Below are 22,607 nucleotides of genomic sequence, written 5' to 3' on the forward strand. Positions count from 1 at the left end.
ACCAAAGCATAGTTCAGTGTACACAAGATGACTATGATGACCTCAAGTCTAAGGATACTTGTACAACTATCACTATGTGAACAACTGTTGACACGTGAGTGAACTTCATCAGTTGTTCAGTTGTGTGAGTCATGTTCAGTGAACTTATTCTATAATAAGCACCTACATACTAGCTATAGTGTCACTACACAAATGTCTATGAGAACAGACATCCTTCATAATGAAGCAAGCATAGTATGTACCGATCTTTGCGGATTACTAATTACCAGTTAGTAATCCTATGACCAGGAAATATTTAAGTTTAGAGTTATCATCTTTTAGGTCTCATTATTATGATCTCATCATAATCCATAAAAAACTTTACTATAAACTATGGTATATCTTATTTAAACACTTAAATAGATAAAGCCCTCAATAAATCAAAACAAGTCTTTTATTAATATCAATGAAATCAAAACATATTACATAAAAGTTATTCCTAAATCATCATACATGATTGGACTTAGGACACATTTCTTTCAACCAGCACAAAGCTCACAGACACTAGTGATTTGATTAACCCCATAATTAGCCAAAGTGTCCACTTTCATCGTCAAAGCCTTAAGTTGGGCAGCTATAACAGTTGCTGCATCCAACTCCAGAATTCCTGCTACTTTTCCCTGAGTCAGTCACTGGGAAGGATTCTGGTACTCATTAGCAGCCATCAGTTCAATCAATTCATAAGCTTCATCGTAGCTCTTAGCCCACAAGGCTCCTCCTGATGCTGCATCGAGCATGGGTCTAGAAGTAGCACACAATCCATTGTAAAAACAGTTAATAATCATCCAATCAGGCATGCCATGGTGTGGGCACTTCTTCAAAATCTCCTTATATCGATTCCAAGCCTCACACAGAGTTTCTCCAGTTTGCTGAGCAAACTGAGTAAGAGCATTCCTGATTGCAGTAGTCTTCGCCATAGGGAAGAATTTAGTGAGAAACTTTTGACCAAAATCTTCCCAAGTGGTGATAGACCCTGCTGGTAGAGAATGTAACCAGCACTTAGCTTTGTCCCTCATAGAGAATGGGAAGAGTCGCAGCTTGATAGCATCTTCAGTCACATCATTGAACTTGAAAGTGTCGTAGATCTCGATGAAATCCCTGATGGGCATGTTGGGGTCTTCAGTAGGAGAACCCCCAAATTGAACTGAGTTTTGTATCATCTGAATCGTGCTAGACTTGATCTAAAAAGTGTTATCCCTGATGGCTGGCCTGATGATGCTTGACTGAATGTCATTGATCTTAGGCTGAGAATAGTCCATCAAAGCCTTAGGATTTTCTTCCTGATCTCCCATTTCTACTAAAACTGGTTCCTCGACTTTCTCTTCTTCTTCTACGTTCTTTTCTTCTTCAAAAACTTCCTTTCGAACCACCACAACTTCTTTCTCGGCTTTATCCAGTGTTCTCTTACGAGTACGCGAACGCGTATGCATACACCCTCGCTAGAGTACCTGAAATAAGACAAGGAACAGATAAGTAACAATGTCTGAATCAATGAACTTTAACGAACACTGATGGAAAATACATAAACTAAAAATTGACACTGCAGTCCCCGACAGCGGTGCCAAAAACTTGTTAGTCGCTAAACACGCGCTAAATTATACACAAGTATACGAGTTCACAAGTAGTATAAGATATTAATCAGATTCGTTCCCACAGAGACTGGCTTCGGTTAACTAAGTAATTTATGCACATAAGCAACAATGTATGGTTATTATTCAATGCTAAGATGATAACAAATTGAGGTTGTTTATAACTAAGAATTAAACTAACAATTATAGCTAAGAGAATAAGATTGATTGAATTAATATATATGACAAACATGGGATCCTAACTTTATTAAATACTTCATTTAATAGCCTTTTCGTTCTTAACCTTAGGATGTAATGGTGATGACACTAATCAGATAACACGAAACTGATAGACGCCAACTTTCATTGCAAGAATACCATACTACCAGAAATCCACAAAAGAGATAGAAGCTAAATAGACACCAATTATATTGAGACCCTATATCTCTATAGAATTTGATAACATAACGGTTTAAGCACAAGTTATCTATTTTGATTACACAGGGCAAGTAAGATGGTTAAAATTACCTACAAATTATGCATAACAAATACATGAACCTATGCTAGCATGGCAAGTTCTAAATCCTTAAATTCACTATCGTTTCATTAAAAATTAACACACTATCTTATAAGTTCGCGACGCTTATAAGACGATTACGCACAACCAATACTAGGTTATCATACAATCACCACACAATAAGGCATCGAAACAAATTAACTAAAGAAATCCATAAATAAATCCGTTAGAATCCCACGATAACGATTAGCCCATAATTAGACTCATCATCAATGTGGGTTCCGATGAAAGCATGGTATAATAAACGTAGTCTTTATACTTAAACAAATAAACCAAGTACGAATCCAAGAGTAAGGTTCACAAGTAAGAAAACTAGCATCCAAGTTACAACTTAAACAAAGATTCACAAGTAAAAACAAGATCTTCTTCGTCTTCATTGAATCCGTGCTAAAACGGTCTTCTTACGGCTCTCCTTGCGCTTTAGAACGTCTCTGACTTGATATCTTATGAAAAACGACCTAAAGTTGTTTATATAGCAGCCCCATGCAATCTAGAAGTCTTCCAATTCGAATTAGAATAGAATCGGGATTCTGCAAAAATGACCTGGCGCGGCCGCACGCTATCACAGCGCGGGTGCACTGCATTCTGACATCCTGGCGCGGCCGCGCGCTTGACCGGCGTGGGCGCGCCGTACCTCTGGAAAAAACTTTAGATTTCTTTTTTCCTTGCTACTTCGAGCCGACTTTCCACGAGCTTTTATTCCAACACCACCTTGACACCAAATTAGCACCAAAACAATGCTAATTCACCTGATTACCTAGATAATGCCTGAAATGCAAAAACACTAGAAAACATGTTAAAACACTTAACAACTTGAGTACATATGCATCAATTCAAACCTTATTAGAGCATAATAAAGTGTCATAAATGCCACTCAACAACTATGCCCATGAGAGAAGCCGAACTCTTCTCGTGTAGTCTACCACTTATAAATTGCTTGATAAAATCTTGGCTCAAGTCTTTGAAAGATCCAATAGAGCTTGGGGGTAGACTGTTGTACCATATAGGGTTTAAGGAAAGACCCGACATTTGATAGCATCGTTCACGGGATGTAGCAACAGGATGTTAGAGAACATCCGGACATGATTATCAGGGTCTCCACTACCATCATATGCTTTGATGGTGGGAATCTTGAACTTCCTTGAGATACGGGCATTCATTATCTTTTCAGTGAATGGTGGGTTTAGATCATCAGGATCTCCTAAGGGCATGAAATCACTTGGATCAACCCTTGGGGCAGCAGCCCTTCTTGGAATTGGACCATCCAGATCTATGATTTGGGGAAAATCTCTTTGTCTCGCAGCAAGTGGAGGTCTTGGGGTCAGGTATGCCTCCAGGTCACACTTCAGCCTATGGATTTCAGCTTCATGATCCCTGATCCTCTCCTATAAATCTTGGGGAATTATCCCTTGGGTGCTCCTGGGCCGCTGGTTGATACTAGGCATCGGCTCTTTACCAGCACACCTCCTTCTTGGAGTGACCTCGTTATTCGATGATTCGGAGTCTCTATCAGGGTAGGTTCTCGAGAATTCTTGTCCCTCGGGGATAGGAGCCAAGCCACGTATGTATTGGGGCTTCCTCCCTTATCCTTCATTCCGATTAGAGTTCCACTTCCTCCAACCTCGGGGTATAGAGGCATCCTGTAAGGGGGGTCACGATCATTGAGTACTCATACCCAACGGGTTGAGGGTTTATAGGTGCATATAACTACTAATATTGGAGATTCATTATTTGAGGATTCGGGGGATTTTTCCCTTGAAGAGCTGGGGGATTCGTCTCTTGAGGAGACGGGGGTTCGTCCCTTGTGTTTGAGCCTCGGTTGCCCCTATCGGGGTTCCTCCTTGGGTGAAGGCATAGATTGAATGCGGTGGTCTCTCTACCACTGATATGACTATTTGTGATGGGACAAGTGTGTATGTTCCATGATTTTTTCTGCTTCATATATTCACCATGGTTGTTATAGTCTTCCCACAGACGGCGCCAAATATTATGGAATAAAAACTAGGATGCACTGGTAATTAATGTTAGGGTTTGTGAGTTTCAAGCTATAATGGTTGTTCTCGCCTTTAGGACCGTCTGTCCTTACAAGATGCCTACTTATCTCTGTGTTGTAGAGAATCAAACCAAAAACGTAGTTCTAGGTAGAGTGGTAGAGCCCTTTATATAGAGATGAGTCTAGGGTTAGACTTGTGTTGGGAGACTTGATGGACAAATCTCCTACTTTGATGGTAATTAGGAGTCCTTTAAGGGAAGGACATCCAGAACCTTCTTTGTAGGACTTTGAGTCCGTTTTGGACACATGTCTCTGCTCTTCCAGCCGTATTGAGCCTAGTCCATGAACAGCTCATGTTTGTGGACCTTGACGACCTCTGCTGGTGGGCTTCAGCCACTTAGGCCGTCTTAAGTCTGCTACGAGTTTGGACGAGACAGGTCTGTGCTGGGCTTTAGACAAGAAGCCCAAGTGTAATTAATGCGACATTTAATGTGTCTTTAGAATGTATTATCTATTCATATCATATTATTTATTCAAAAATAAACCTCAGGTGGCAAGTCAAAAATAACCCAACTGAAATTATTAACATCTGTGTTCATATTTCCTTTCCCATGCACAAATTAATTTAAAAATTTTAATTTATATTCAACCCCCTTTTACAAATTAACCTAGTTGATTGTTAGTGAATAGCAACTATTATTGGTGATCCCAATGATGCTATAAGAACTAGAAGTGTCATTGCAAATGAATATTTATATGGTTGTTTTCTATCTCAAACCGAGCCTAAAAAACTGAGGAAGCCTTTCTTGATCCTGATTGGATAACTGCAATACAAGAGGAATTAAATAATTTTGAGAGAAATAAAGTATGAGAGCTGGTTCTTGCACCAAGAAATAGAAGTATTATTGGAACAAAGTGGGTGTACAAGAACAAGTTGGATGAATACGGTATTATTACTAGAAACAAGGCAAGGCTGGTTGTTAAAGGCTACTCATAAGAGAAAGGAATTGACTATGATGAAACTTTTGCTCCGGTTGCAAGACTTGAAGCAATAAGAATATTCCTCGAATTTGCTGCACACTAAAACTTTAAGATGTATCAAATGGATATAAAAAGTACATTCCTTAATGGTGAATTGGAGGAGGAAGTCTATGTGCAACAGCCTCCTGGCTTTGAAGATCCAAAATTTGCATATTTTATTTACAGACTACTAACGGCTATCTATGGTTTGAAGCAAGCACCAATAGCATGGTATGATATGTTATTAGAATTCTTGAACAAGAATGGATTCACTAGAGGTATAATTGATAAAACTCTATTTTACAAGCAATATGGTAATGACATTATCCTAGTTCAAATTTATATGGATGATATCATCTTTGGTTCTACTAATGAGAAGCTTTGTCAAAGATTCTTAAAACTCATGCAAAGTGAATATGAGATGAGCAAGATGGGAGAATTAAGTTACTTTCTTGGTCTTCAAGTCAGCCAAAGAACTGATGAAATTTTCATCATTCAAACTAAGTATGTCAGAGATCTTCTAAAGAAATTTGGAATGATAGATTGCTCACATGCATCAACTCCTATGTCAACAGCTACTAAGTTGGATGAAGATAAGAAAGGAAAAAGTGTAGACATCACAAACTATAGGGGAATGATTGGTTCTCTACTTTATTTGACTGCTAGTAGACCAGACATCATATTTGTTACCTGTTTATGTGCTAGATTTCAAGCTAATTCAAAGGAATCACACTTACTGGTTGTTAAGAGGATTTTCAAGTATTTAAAGGATACTCCAAACTTGGGATTATGGTATCCTAAGGGAACCAGTTTTGAAGCTGTTGGTTACAAAGATGCAAACTTTGCGGGATGCAGGGTGGATAAAAAGAGTACTAGTGAAAGCTAACAATTCCTTGGTCAAAGACTTGTAACCTGGTATAGTAAGAAACAACAGTATATGTTAACTTCCACAGCTGAGTCTGAATACATAGCTTCTGGAAGTTGTTGTGCTAAAGTGCTTTGGATTAGAAACCAACTAATGGATTATGGACTAGAGCTACAAAATATTCCTATCATGTGTGATAACACTAATGCAATATCCATTGTTTTTAACCCTGTTATTCATTCTAGAACAAAGCACGTTGATATAAGGTACGATTTTATTAGAGAACATGTTGCAAATGGTACCATTGAGCTCATTTATGTTCCAACAATAAAATAGTTAGCTGGCATTTTTACTAAACCTTTAGATGAAGCAACATTTACAAGATTAGTAAGTGAAACTGGAATGTTGAATTCTTCATCTTAAGACAAGAACTCAGTTAACATGTTACAGTTGTTTAATTCTTAATAAATCAAAATTAATTTGATTTGAGTAAGAACTAACTGAAATATGCTTTATAAATATTTCAGAAACCTACTGTATATTTATTTTTCAAGAATAAAAATAAACTTGGAATTTTTTTAATTTTAAGAAAAATTGCCTAGTATTAATTCATATTGATAATATGTAAAACTAATATAAGGCAGAATCAAAATGCAGCAAAAGTATACCGAGAACTGAGTTCTCGATAAGTCTTGAATGAGTTCGAGATAGGTTATATCGAGATCACAATATCCTTCGCGATATATAGTTCTCGACATGACATATCAAGATTTCTCGATAACTCATAATTGAATAATTTAAACCAACAAATTATTTCACTAAAATACTTTTGATATAAATAAAAATTTTATTTTATATTTTAATTTCACAATATAAATTGAAATTGACTGGTTCTAGTGGCAAACTGAGTATTTATACAACATATCGCGATGTCACTATCTGTCGGTAATTTCTTTTTGGCTTCGCTGTACAATTTTTGATCATTTTTAATTCCTTTATCACGAAGTAACATCACTATACTATAAATATCCAGACATCTCGACCTAACCCCTCTTTACACTCTCGAGATCGATTTTGACCTAACTGCCGCAAACTCTCTCAATTTCTCTTCTTTACAAGCTTATTTCTTCTAAAAACTTACCCACTCTGTTTTTAAAACTCTCAAATGGAAACCAACTCAAACACCCAAATAGCAGTCATCCCCAAGGAAGGAACTGATTTTCTTGCCTTTGTTGAACCACATATAGCACCTAAAAACTTTAGGTACTTTGTGAAATTTGTTTCAAACTCTTACCTTGCTGGAGACCTAACTGCAAACCCCACTTTGTATCTAAATGTGCTGAATGAGTTCTGGGGGAGTATCGTTCTTACTATGACAGTAAATGAAAGTCAGGCTGAAATAATAATAGTATCCTGTAAAATTAAGGGGGTATTTGTGGAGTTTGATGTCAAGGACTTGAACGCTAGTCTTGGGCTACCTACATAAAATTTAGTGACAGCTCCTACCTCTCAAGAGATTGAAGATTTCATGGACTTCATCAACAATGCAGATACTACTGATCTGGCCAGGTTGACCAAAAAGCATCTAAGAAGGGAATGGTCCTTTTGTTTGACATTGTCTTGAAGGCCTTCACATGCAGGAAAACTAGCTTTGACCAAATTTCAAGTGTAGCTCAAAATTTAGTCTACTCAATGGCCTATGACAGACACCTGGATGTTGGAAATTCGATTCTAAGAGAGCTAAGTTCAAAGATTACTATGCCCTTAGAGAAAAGAAGTAAAGAAATTGTCAAAAGAAATTGATGATATCAGTATATAAAGTATCAAAATTTACTATTAGTATTTAATATTAGGATTTACTGAAGGTGACGTCATCAGTATCTGTCTATCAGTATTTGATGATCAGCATTTGATGATCAGTACTTAGTCACATCAGTAGATATCAAAGAAAGAAAGGGATTGCAGAATTCAAGGCGGTGAAGGACTGCACTATATAGGTACAGATTAGGTTTAATCTATATGTGTAACAAATTGTTATATCTTTCAGATAACCTAGCAGCTCTCAAGAATAATTGTTCATCCTTTTGAGAGAGTACTTTTGTAACGGTTTTTATCTCCTTGATCATTAATCTCTTTAATAAGGTGATATTGTCTAAGCACATGCCCAGACAGTCTCCTTGGTTGTTTAAAAAGCATTAATATATTCGGCTTCCATTAAAAAATCATAAATGTTCTTGTTGTGAACTTTTCTAGCTAACATCACTTATATTTAGACAAAACATAAACTAGACATAGACACGTAATCATCCCTGTCAGTCCAAAAATTAGGTTCAGAAACTAGCATCAGTGTAACCCTATACAACCAATTCCCTATCTTCCTCATATACCAAAAATAGATCTTTAGTCCTTTTTAAGTACTTAAGAATATTCTTGAAAATTATCTAGAGACCCTCACCTGAATTAGAATGGAATCTGCTCGTCATGATCAAAGTATGTGAAACATCAAGACAAGTACATATCATTGCACACATTATAGATCCAATTGCTGAAGCATATGGAACTTTCTCAAACAGCCCTTATCATCTAATGATTTAGGGGGAAATTATCCTTTGAAATCACTATCCCATGAGACATTGAAATATATCTTTTCATTGCCTCCTGCATCCTAAAATGATGTAATACTTTATCAATATATGTACTCTGACTCGGTCGATTAATCTTCTCAGTCTATCTCTATAGATCTTGATCTCTAATATATAGGTAGCATTGGTTAAGTCTTTCATCGAGAAACTATTTCTCAACTAAGTCTTAAAAGCCTATAGAGAAGGTATGTCATTCCTTATTTGTTATATGTCATCTACATATATTACTAGGAATGTCACATGGCTCCCATTAACCTTCTTCTAAATACATGGTTCATCTTCATTTTGAATAAAGCCAAACTCTTTGATTATTTCTTCAAAACGAATATACCATCTCCTTGAGGCTTGCTTCAATCTATAAATAGACGGAAGCAAAATATAGACCATCTTAGCAAACTTTGGATTGACAAAACCCTCAGGTTATATCATATATACATCCTCTTCAAGCCTCCGATATAAGAAAGCGGTTTTGACACCCACTTGCCAAATCTCATAGTCAAAGTAAGCAGCTATTACTAGCAAAATCATGATGGACTTGACCACAACAACTGGTGAAAAAGTCTCATCATAGTATATACCATGAATTTGTTTGAAACCTTTTGCCACTAGTCACGCCTTATAGGTCTGTACTTTACCATTCATGCCGGTTTTCTTCTTGAAAAACCGCTAGCACCCTATAGGTTTTACCCCTTCGAGTGAATCAACTAAAGTCAATACTTTATCTTGATACTTGGATTCCATCTCGGATTTTATGGCCTCCATCCATCTCTTGGAGTCTGGACTATTCATAGCATCTTGGTAGGTGATAGGCTCATCATTATCCGTAATAATCACATCACCATCTTGAGTTAAGAGAAATCAATAATTTTTCTCGGGCTCATGGTGAATCCTACTTGATCTACGAATAACATGTGTTTCCTAAACATGATTACTTTCAACATTTTAATGTACATCCTGATCTTGTTCCAACTCTGGTTCAATGTTATCATGTGGTTCTCGATCTTCACCGAGGTGTATTATTCTCCCACTGATATTCTTAGAAAGTAGTTTTCTCTCAAGAAATACAGCGGTCCGAGCAACAAATACTTTATTCTCAAAACGAATATAAAAACTATAACCTTAAGTCTCAATTGGGTATCCCACAAAACAGCATCTATCTAATTTTGGTCCAAGCTTGTTAGAGGCTAAATGTTTCATAAACATTTCACTTCCCCAAATTTTCATAAATGACATGCTATGACATTTATCAGTCCATATCTCATATGGAGTATTTTGAACCTCTTTAGTCGGAACTTGGTTAAGTGTATATGCGGCCGTTTTCAGAACATAACCCCATAAACTGATTGGAAGATCCGCTTGACTCATCATCGATTGTACCATGTCTAACAAGGTACGATTTCTCCTTTCAGAATCTCTATTCTATTAAGGTGTTCCAGAAGGAGTAAATTGTGATACAATATCACACTCCTTAAAGAAACTCTTGAATTTGAGGCTTAACTATTTTCCTCCATGATCTGATCGTAAAACTTTTATACTTTCCCTTGTTTGTTTTTCTACTTCGGCCTTATATTCGTTGAACACTTCAAAAGAATTGGATTTTTTCTTCATAAGACATACATATCCATATCTACTAAAGTCATCAGTAAATATTATAAAGTAGTAAAATCCACCCCTTACCATCGTCTACATTGGACCGCATACATCACTTTGTATAATTACTAATCGTTCGATGGTCCTTTCACCTTATCAGGTAAAAGAAACTTTAGACATTTTTCTAATGAGACAAGCTTCGCATCTTCCATATGATTCAAAATCAAACTTATCCAACTATCCATCTATATGTAACTCAGAAATGCATTTCTCATTTATATGGCTTAAACGATAATACTAGAGGTAATGTTTGATTTAAGTAATCTTAGAACACATAAATTGTTAACTAATTGTGCAACATTATAAGCCTTATCATTAAAATAGAATAACCAGTTGTTGTTTATTTAAATAAAATGAATAACCTTTCTTGTCTTGACAAGAAATTAATATAATATATCCGCTAAAGGCGGGCACGTATTAACAATTTACCAAGTTCTCAACTTCGCCTTATGAGCAAAATTAGGTACCGAGTTACTCAAACTAGAGCAACAACTTTTGCTCCAATTCTAACCCGTTACATGAAGATTGACCATTGATGGTCTTCTTCTTTAGATCTTCCAAATAAGCTCAACCGTTTAACTTCCAATCATCTGATTATTACCATAGAAATGACAATTGTCTTCTTTAGCAACACCTGTAAAGCATAATGTAATGTAACATGTAATCGAGGAATTATAACTCAATATGAAACAGAAACAGATAAACAATATTAAATTGTGAAGCACAGGAACCCTAAAGATGAAGACAGGATATATACACAGAATCAAAAAATGCAAATGACTCTTTAAGTCCACAATCAAGTCATGGGAAGAAGTTCATTAACATGTTCAAGCATCGATGAAGAATAAGACATCAAAGGACTTCCAATATCAGTTACATGGTTTTATTTGGAGTATTAAAGATCAGGGGTTCAGTGTTTGAAGCTAGAAATAACCATCCAAGATGTATCAACTTTGTAGCACAAAAGGAATTGAATTAAATCAGTTCATGTTAGTTGTTTATGAACCAGACTAGTGCACCAAACATCAATATTACAGAAAAGATTTAATTCAGTAATACAGAAGAAATGGTTCTTTGTTACAACTATTGGAGATAGATAAAATACACCAAGGCAAATACAACACTTTGTAGGTCGCAGGATGTAGGTCGCAGGTTAGCAAATACAACTCTGTGGTCACAGGTTGAAGGTCGTAGGTTGTAGGTCACAGGTTGGAGTTGTGAAGAAATTCCCTAAGGCAAAAGCCAACACTCCTTGTGGTCGCAGGTTGTTGTCGCGGCTTGTGGTCGCAGGTTGAGGTCGCTACTTAGCACTTGGAAGGTTTATTCAGATAAAATGCAGCAATTGAAATGGTTTGTGTGGATAAAATGATGACACCTGTCCAATATAGATTAAAGACTACAAAAGCAACAAATGAATGAAAATTCAATGGGTTATCTTCTTTAGCAAACAGAAAGTGTTTTACGGGAGCTCCATTAAAGACTTCATTTATTAAGCTTGTAAACACAAAGTTGTGCTGCTGAATTAATTGTAGCTAATCAATTCATTGATTAGATTGTAGCAACCTCAAGGATTATATTAATAAAACAATATATTCCTCGAATTGTTTTGTGTCTATTTTGATTCTGTACATATAACGAAAAACTTGTAATGAATCGAAAAAGATTGTAGGTATCGTATTCAACCCCCCCCCCTTCTACGATACTTTGGGACTAACAATTGGTATCAGTGTCTGTTGATTGAGATACAAATCAAGATCCAGAGAAAGAAACAAGTTCTTGAAAAAATTCTTGAGATTTTTTTAATTTTCAAAAATTCTCATTTCTTGAAATTTTTCAACTTTAAATAATTTTAATTCCACCAAGATGATGAATAACCAAAGAATTGGAAGTATCAAGGTTCCCCCATTCGATAGTGATAATTACAACCTAAGGAAGAAAAAGATGATGCTGCTTATGAAAGCTTCGAATCCACTTTATATTGGGATATTACTGAATGGCCATTATGTCCCGATGGAAGTAGTTGTTGAATCCACTACTGCAACTGGTGCAGGAATTCCTTCCTCATCTACTCCCAGGGATTCGTCTAAATATACGGAGACTGACAAGGAGTTGATAAATCTGGACACAAGCCTTCAACTTATAATTATGGAATCGACCGATAATGATATGAGTCATCAAATTCTGGGAAGGAATAGTGCAAAGGATATGTGGGATACCATTGAGATTTTGATGGAAGGTACAGAAGAAGTCCAAGAGAACATGATGGATATTCTGACTACTCAGTATGAGGCATTCAAACTTCAACTCGAAGAAACATTGTCTTCACTCTTTGAGAGATATACAAGACTGTTAAGTGAATTAAAGATACAAGGGAAAGTTTATCCTATACGAGAGTCTAACAGAAAGTTTATGCTGACTCTCCCAGTTCACCTGGAACAAAAGAACACATCAATCAGAAAAAAAAGTTGATTTTATTACCATGTCTCTGGATGTGATTTATAGAAAGCTAAGAATCCATGAACTGGAGCAAGAAGTCAAGGTTGCACCCTCCTCAACAATCAAGGAAATTTTTATAGCTGAAATTGCTCATGGTGATCCAGAGGATGAAAGTGAGTTTTACACTCAAAAAGAACTTGAACAGTTGGAGGATAAATATATGGCATACTTGGCTGCAAAATTTAGTCATGTTAGATTCAGAAGGAAACCCAACTACAAACTAAGGGGTTCATCAGGGAGATTTCAGAAAGGAAGCTATTCATCAAGGTCAAGCTCTAGAGGAGGCTACAAGTCAAGTTGGGTAGACAAGAGAAAAACAAGATGTTACAACTGTAATGAGTTGGGGAACTTTGCATCTGATTGTAGAAAGCCTCGGGCAGCAAAAGGAAAAGATTTCTATAAAAAAGAAGGAAACTTATGAAGATCTGAAGAGGAAGAATGAGAAGCTGAAACATAAGCTGAATGCTTATGTGGTTAAGGAAAAGGGAAGAGCATATATTGCTAAAGGAAAATGCTGGGATAATACTGATTCAGATGAAGAGGAAGAGTATGTGAATCTAGCTCTTATGGCAGACTCTGCAGAGGAATCACCACAATCATCTCCAGTTCCTGAACTTACCACTATTGATATGTCTGTGTCTGAATACAAATATACTGTACATGAACTTACTTTAGAATTGTATAATGTTCATACAAGCATGCTTTCATATAAACTTGAAAATGATAAGTTATTTCTTAAAACTGAGAGTTTAATCTCTAGAAATGAAAAACTAGAATTGCTTGTAGTTGACTTAGAAGACCTTAAACAAAAGAATGAATATCTAGAGAATAAGGTTAAGTGCAACGCATACATAGAAGCCATTCTTAGAACCCAAAATGCTGATTTAGAAAAGAAGTTACAAGCGTTTAAGAATGCAGTTTTGACTCAGAAGAAGATAATAGATAGTCGAAGATTTAAATCTAAGACTTTAATAGGACTTGACTATTCTAAGTTGAACATTAAGAAGCATAGTGGTGCATCTGAGATAAACATGTTTGTCTCAGAAAAAATACCATATGTTATTAAGGATGTTGTATCTCCGCTGTTCACTGAGTCTGTTTCAGAACCTTTGGATGAAGTAAGTTTGCTAATTGATGAGGAATTAATTGATGAGGATAGAGAGAAAGAGAATGTAGAGGAATCCCCTATGTGGTGCCCTCCAAACCCGGGTCAGAAGTTTGGGGTCCACAACACATACACAATATATAAACCTGTATATGAAATATTATTTGCAATGACCCTGCTTTACATAACCACGGATCGCAACAAGTTAAAGTATGAAAAAAGCCACAACCTTAACTTTTATTATAACGTACCAAATCCCAACTAATTTAACTTACAACTGATAATGAAATTATTCTTACAATCTTACTATCTCAATACCGTAGTAAGCTCCTGCTAGCTCGATCCAACTCAATCTGGAATCCTAGCTCATACTTCTGGGAAACCTCACTATCAACCGTATCCTTCTTAACTATAGAATACATAAAAAGATTCACAAGAGTGAGCTAATTAGCTCAGCAAGTCACAATAACAATAACTGAGGTTAATCAGTGATCAAACGAGATGATTCAGAGGAATCAAGTTTCTTGTTAACAATCAATAGAATTGGATATTTATTTTAAATTTTAAAACCAAGGTTAGGCTGCTGATCAGTCACGCACTAACCCCGAGCATGGCACACAGCTCTACTCTACGAACTGGATCCAAGGCACACATTGGCCTAATTCGACCACAAATCTGGTCCACATAAAAAAAACTATCCAATTCTAAAGCAGTTCAATATGATAAACAATATAATTCAATAAAACCGGATCATAATCAACAACAATAAAACATTTGCATAAGAGCATGGTGAAAATTCATGGGTACCACAAGGGTATATCAGAGTATATAAAAGAAATGGCCTCAACCTGTAGAAGAATCGGGTATTAGATGAACAATGTTTTTACAAGGTTTTAGTTCTTTGATGTCACAAGGTATGGTTGAGTATAAAAGTTTCGGTATGTTTAAACAATTCTGTTCCAGTGTTTGGTATACGATGGGTATATATTTGTGGAGTAGTATCGTATTTGTGTGATTTATTATCTAGTAAATTAACAAGAAATGGTTCACAAGGAATAAGGCTTACGGCTCAAAGATCAAATGATGTGGCTCAGGTTCAAGGCTGAAGGATTCAAAGTATTTACAATATAAAACAGAGCTATTTTGAATACTTTACAATATGTTACGAGAAAATTTAGAAATATTTGCATTATGTCTCGAAAAAGGTTTAGAAGTACTTGCCTTATCACAATCGATTCCAATTTCACTTGTATTTGTCAAATGACTCTCTTCAACAACCACTCGTCTACTTTTCCTATGCCTCGATTCTATTTTCTGATCACTTGTTGTATTTTCTACATGTCGATTCCATTTTGTGATCATCTGCTTCCCTTTCCTACGCCTTGCTTACTCTGTTAGGCATCATAAGTATCTATCAATATTTAACTCATGCGATTCTATTCGACATACACTTCTATCTACCCTTCGTTTCACCCAAATCCGATTAACGGATTGAAAGTTATGCTATAAACAAGTAATCACCGAACATATATACCGACAGTCAACCAACAAGTCACATATAACACATAACACGTCAAATAATCAATGACATATCATTTATAAAGGAGTCTCAGGTTATAAACAGGCTTTTGGGTATTCAAAATGATTTTTAAAACAGTTTTCGGAATTAAAACAGGTCGTTGGATCAATTTCAGAATAATAAACAAGGTTCGGTTAGCCAAATCTGGCTTCAAAACAATTTTATAATAATTATTGAGCCTTGAAAACAATTTAAAATAATATTTTAAAGCTCGAAACTATTTTTCAGAATTTTTAAATTAATTAAAAATAATTAAATCCAATTAAATAATTAATTAAAATCAATTAATAAATAATTAAACTAATTAATCAATTAATATTTAAATTAATTGATTAATTAATTAATTAATTATTAATTAAAATTAATTAATTAAGTAATTTAGATTTATTTTTAAATTAAAAATAAATTTTAGAATTAAAATAAATGATTTTCGGAATTTTTGAAAATAAAAATCAATTCTGGAAATGATTTAATAAAAGAAATCCAGTTTTTAAAAGATTTTAAAACAAAAATCCAGTTACTGAAAGTTTTAGAAACTTCCAGGTACCAATTTACAAATCTGCCAAAAACACTTTGGTTTAGGAATAATTTGGATCAAAACCGGGTTTTTAATAAAAGAAAACGGGTCAGGAAACCGAGTCGCCTGGTCGGGATGAACCGCCGGACGAACCCAGAATCCGGTGACCATTCCCGGATTCCGGTGACCTCAATCGGGGTTCAAAACAACCTTGTTTGATCTGTTCTTCGATGCAAAATCATTCTAAACACCTCCAGAAACCTAACCATTCAACAATCTATCAACAACAATCATTCAATCAAATTTTCGGCCAAAAGCTTCCCAAAACGCGAATAACTCTGGCGAGAACTTCAAAAGACAACTCTGAGCTTATCAGGAATCGTTTATGACATATGAATACATGATTCGATTGCAAATTTGATAAGGAACACGAAGCACCCATCAAGATCGACTGAAAACCCCTAACAAAGATTTCCCCCAAATCGAATTAAAAACATTCAAACAATATAAACCCTAATTTCTTCAATCAGAGAATCAAACTTAAAATTGAACATGTTATTGAACTCCAAATCAAGAGTATAATATACCAAAATCATCAGGAAGAAAAGATCTTTAACATGCAAGCATCAAATCATACAAACAACTTCTCGAACAAAAATTCCTAATTTAAATACCAATAAATTCGAATTAAAATAATTAATTATAGAATCACCTGATGTTTCTGGGTATTTTTTGATGAAAGATTATGATTCTTGATTTTCAGAGCTTCGATTTGAGTATAAGAGCGTCAAAATCTGATATCGATAACGCCTCCGAATTTGTATTTGATTACGAAGAACAGTTTATAATTATAGTATTTTCTCTGTAAAAACTCTGTAAATACTGTTTGCAAATAATTTCTGGTACAAAATAAAATACGGTAGAGGCTATTTATAATTATGGAAAATTAGTATCCCGTTGGATCATTCCGGATATAAAACGGTACGTTTATTTATAAAAACTGATCCAAACGGTACAGGTTTTCGGGATAATTATCCAAATCAGTACAATTTGTATTGCGGTCTTGGTCTCAACGCCTGGTTACACGTATTACGAGGTGATAATTGTGATAGTTAAATAAAAAGATCTCGTTTATCAAAAATACGAGTTTTATTGATTTACCGAAACGAATAATATATCGAAAATGTTGCGCCGGAACCCGCACAGGACAAACCGTACTCCGGATCGAAAAAGTCGAAACATGGAAAATGATCGAAATATTACAATTAGGTTAGGAAGGAGTTCTCGGAAGAGTTTCGGGTTATAAAAACGTAAAAACGGATGACGTCGGTTGGTTCCCGATTATATAAAATAGTTTTTAAAAACTCGGAAAAAGATTTTATAAAATCCATATATTTCCTATAAAATCATAAATCAACATAAAAATAAATAGGAAGATATGACAATTATTTATACTTTATTTTGGACATATAAAAATTAAAATATTCAATTAATATTATTTTTAAACATCCAAACACATATAACACTTAACAAATAATTCACAAAATAGATACTGAACATACATAATAATTATTTATTAGCAAAAATAATTACACGATATACCCCGGATATTACACCCTAAGACTCCTAAGGCTCCATCTAGTAAAGCTAAATCCAGAGCTGGCCTAGGTAATAAGGTGGATAGGAAAGAACCTTGTTAGATATATTTGTGATGTCATGTCTAATAATGATTTGTGTTTAGTTTTCAGATCTTGACTAACAGGACAAATCAGGACTTAACTGGAAATCAGTACTTATACTGAAGTCAGAGCTTAAGATATCAGAACTTAAGTTATCAGAACTTAAGATATCAGAAGATAATATCAGGACTTACGAAGACTTTCAGAAAAGGAAGGTAGTTGATTGAAAGGAAAGAAGATCAAGACTAAAATAAGAAGAGATATGCATGGAGAAGAATTCTATGAAGAATAGAAGACTTGGAGGAAAAGATAACTAATTGGTATATTTTAGGATACAAAATCATATTCGATATCAATTAGAAGATTATCTTGTAACTGTGTGTCTATATAAACACAGCACAGGGTTTACACTATATGTGTTATCATTATCGAGAATATTATTCTTTGTAACCCTAGCAGCTCTTAGTGATATTGTTCATCACTGAGAGAGAACAGTTCCATTGCAACATTGTTTTATTAATAAGATTATTCTTTGTTACATACTTGTGTTCTTAATTCAATTTGATTATACTATACACTGTATTCAACCCCCTTCTACAGCGTGTGTGACCTAACAGGTGGTATCAGAGCCTATCTGTTAACACATATACAGTAAAGATCCAAAATAATCATGTCTGAAGAAGAACAAACTCCAACCAAGCCCACCAAAACTGAAGAAACTCCAAAGACTCAAATCCACAGTCGATATGAGACTATTAGGGTTCCCATGCTGAGACCTTCTAAGTATCCCATATGGAAAGTGAGGATGACTATGTTTCTGGAAGCTACAGATCTAGAATACCTTGACAGAATTAAAGAAGGACCACATAAGCCAACCAAGCTCTCTGTTGTAGTTGCAGATCAGCCAGCAAAGATCATACCAAAGGAGAAAAGTGAATATACAGCTAAAGATATTTCATCTATTGCCAAGGATGCAAAGGTAAGGCATTTGCTACATAGTTCCATTGATAATGTCATGTCAAACAGGGTAATCAACTGCAAGACTGCAAAGGAGATATGGGATGCCTTGGAGACAAGATGCCAGGCAACTGATGCAATTAAGAAGAACAGAAGGACTATACTCACTCAAGAGTATGAGCACTTTGACTCAAAACCTGATGAGTCATTAACTGGTTTATATGACAGATTTGTCAAACTCTTGAATGATCTGTCACTGGTGGATAAGGAATATGATCTTGAAGATACTAATCTTAAATTCCTTTTAGCTCTTCCTAAAAATTGGGATTTGAAGGCAACCACTATAAGAGATAACTATGCTCTTGATGAAACTACTCTTGATGAAATTTATGGTATGCTCAAAACTCATGAACTTGAGATGGATCAAAGAAGCAAGAGACATAGGAGAAAGTCAAGAACAGTTGCTCTTAAGGCTGAGGAGGAATCCCCCAAAGTGGATGTCTCCAAGAAAGGAAAAGGAAAGGCTCTCATCACAAAGTCTGATACTGAGTCATCAAGTTCTGATAATGATAAGAATTCAGAAACTGAAAGTCTATCTGAGATGGATGCTGATGAAGAGATGATGAGATTGTGTGCTCTTATGGTGAAGGGTATCACAAAGATAGCCTACAGAAAATTCAGAAGGGGAAAGAAGTGTTCCAGGAAAAGTGGAAGTTCTGATAAGAAGGGTTTCAGAAAATCTGAAGGCAAAGCAAGAAAGTCTGACAGAGGAGATTACTAAAATGTTAAATGCTACAATTGTGGTGAGAAAGGCCACAAAGGCAAGGCACTTGTCACAAAGAAGAAAAGCTGGACATACACTTCAGATTCTGAAGATGAGGTGAACTATGCCTTGATGGAAAATGCTGATAGCAGTTCTGATGCTGCTGAGTTAAAGGTACCTCAAACAACTTATGCTTTTCATATTGATGATATTACTGAGTTGAGATCTTATCTTAAAACCATGTTCATTAGCTATAGAGATCAGACTTTAACATGTGATAGGTTAACTTCTGAAAATCTGGCTTTTAAGAAAAGGAATGACTTTTTAGAAAAGGAGTTAGTTATGTTCCATCAAACTCAGAATGAAAGAGATGATGCTTTTTATGTTAGAGATGAAGAGTTAAAATTGAATCAATCTCTAAAAATTGAGTTAGAAAAGGAAAGAGAGATTATCAGGACTTGGACTAACTCTGGCAGAACAACTCAGAATTTACTAAGTAGTGGAAACTGGAAAGAGGGCTTAGGCTATGGAGATGATAAAAGTGAAATAGGAACTGAACAAATTAAGCCAATTGTTGTTAAACAGACTAATAAGCCAAAGGTAAATCCTGTTAAGTTTGTAGCTAAAACTGTAAAGTCTGATTCTGAAAAGATGGAAGATATTTAGAGAGAAGTTAAGGCAGAGTCAACTTCTAACAAATCAAAACAGGATAAGCCAACTGAAGTCAACATAGGCTTAATGACTAAGAAGCAGCTTAAGTATAAGCTGAAAGAGATTAAGAATGTAAACAAGGTAAAGCCACCTAGGAAAAATAGGAATGGAAAGGAAGGTATGAATAAAAGAAATAATTATAAGCCTGTTCCTAATGCTCCTAGAAAGAAATGCTATAACTGTGGAAATTCTAACCATCTGGCTTCTTTTTGCAGGAAGAATAAGAATATAAACTCCTTACCTACTAAGTCAGGAGTTAAGAGTCAGTCTATTAGGTTTAAGCCACAAAATCCTTGTTTTCATTGTGGTAGTTTATGGAATTCCATTTATACTTGTAAGGAATATCATAGTTTGTACTATGATTATTATCAAATAAAACCTTCTTTGAAGAAAGTTAGCATTATTCCTTCTAGTGTAAATTCTGATACAAAGTCTGATACTGTAAATCCTGATAAATAGCATGTTAGCATAAACTCTGAAATTAAATCTGCTGCAAATGCTGACAAACTTAATAAGGCCAAAGGATCCAAGCAAGTCTGGGTCCTTAAAACTAATCATTAGTGGTTTTTGTGATTGCAGGGCAACAGGAAAAACATCATAGCTCTTGATAGTGGATGTTCAGGACATGTGACTGGAAATAAAGCCCTGCTATCAGACTTTATGGAGAAAGCTGGCCCAGGAGTTTCTTATGGAGATGGCAACATGGGAAAAACTCTGGGATATGGCAATATCAATCTTGGAAATGTCATCATTGAAAAAGTAGCTCTAGTCTCAGGACTTAAACACAATCTGCTGAGTGTTAGTCAAATCTATGACAGAGGTTATCATGTGGATTTCTTTGAAGAACACTGTGAAGTTGTAAGCAAATCTACAGGAAAAGTTGTTCTAAAGGGATACAGGCATGGTAACATTTATGAAGCCAAGCTTTCAACAAGTTCTAATGGTTCTGCAATATGTCTGTTAAGCAGAGTATCAATTGAAGAAAGCTGGGATTGGCACAAGAAACTCTCTCATTTAAATTTTAACAATATAAATGAACTAGTCAAGAAAGATCTTGTGAGAGGACTTCTAAAATCAGTATTTGCTCCTGATGGCCTTTGTGATTCATACCAAAAGGCAAAACAAAGAAAATCTTCATTCAAGAGCAAGACTGAATTTTCAATTCTTGAGCCTTATCACCTACTATATGTTGATCTATTTGGTCCAGTGAATGTCATGTCAATTGCAAAGAAGAAATATGTTATGGTCATAGTAGATGAGTTTACCAGATACACATGGGTGTATGTTTTGCACACAAAAAGTGAAACTGTATATATCTTGATTGATCATATCAAACAACTGAATAAATTGGTCACAGACTCTGTGAAAATTATAAGAAGTGATAATGGCACTGAGTTCAAGAATATGGTTATGGAAGAGTTCTGCAAAGACCATGGAATAAAGCAAGAATTCTCTGCTCCTGGAACTCCACAGTAAAATGGAGTTGTTGAAAGAAAGAATAGAACTCTTATTGAAGCTGCACGAACTATGCTTGATGAAGCAAAGTTACCAACCTACTTTTGGGCTGAAGCTGTGCAGACTGCTTATTTTACTCAGAATGCAACACTTATCAACAAGCATGGAAAGACACCATATGAGATGGTGAAGAAAAAGAAGCCAAATCTGAAGTATTTTCATGTATTTGGATGCAAGTGTTTTGTTCTTAAGACTCATCCTGAACAGCTATCCAAATTTGATTTAAAAGCTGATGAGGGAATTTTTGTTGGATATCCACATTCCACAAAAGCCTTCAGAGTCTACAATTTAAGAACAAGGGTTGTCATGAAATCTATCAATGTCTCTTTTGATGATAAGAAGATTACTGGACTTGAAGATTTCAATGATCATGATCAGCTGAGATTTGAGAATGAAGTTTTAAATTTTGATTCTATAAATTCTGGTAGTCTAAATCCTGATACTGCAAACTCTGATGGGTTAAACTCTGATGTTATTAAAACTGTAGTGACTACGCCAAAGGAAAATGCACCTGTGCAGGGGGGAGCATATTGAAGATCCAACCACATCTTAAGAAGCATCAGAACCTAGAACAGGCTCTTCAAATTCTGATTCATCAACTTCTGATGGGCCAAGTTCTGATAATTCTGGAAACTCAAATTCTGAAGGATCCAACTCAGAGAGCATAATTTCAGGGGGAGCATCAGAAAATGTTGATGGAGACAGCATGGATCATGGGGGAGCATCCAGCTCTAGAGATAACCTTCCATCTGCAAGGAAGTGGACTAAAGCACATACACCTGACTTGATTATTGGAAATCCTGAAGCTGGTGTTAGAACTAGAATAGCAACGTCAAATGAATGTCTCTATCATTCTTTTTTTCTCAGACTGAACCAAAGAAAGTGGAAGAAGCTCTTCAAGATGCTGATTGGGTGCAAACAATGCAGGAAG

The 22,607-nt window shown here is 35.4% G+C and overlaps 1 non-coding gene across 1 annotated transcript; it reads left to right on the forward strand.

Moving 5' to 3' along the window:
• Nucleotides 1-834: 834 nt before the first annotated feature.
• Nucleotides 835-941, forward strand: LOC141699185 (small nucleolar RNA R71). Its single transcript, XR_012565667.1, has one exon. It is a non-coding gene; the product is annotated as a small nucleolar RNA R71 (small nucleolar RNA).
• Nucleotides 942-22,607: the final 21,666 nt, after the last annotated feature.

The sequence above is a fragment of the Apium graveolens genome, chromosome 11 (genome assembly GCF_009905375.1).
Source record: "Apium graveolens cultivar Ventura chromosome 11, ASM990537v1, whole genome shotgun sequence".
In the NCBI taxonomy this organism is placed as follows: Eukaryota; Viridiplantae; Streptophyta; class Magnoliopsida; order Apiales; family Apiaceae; genus Apium; species Apium graveolens.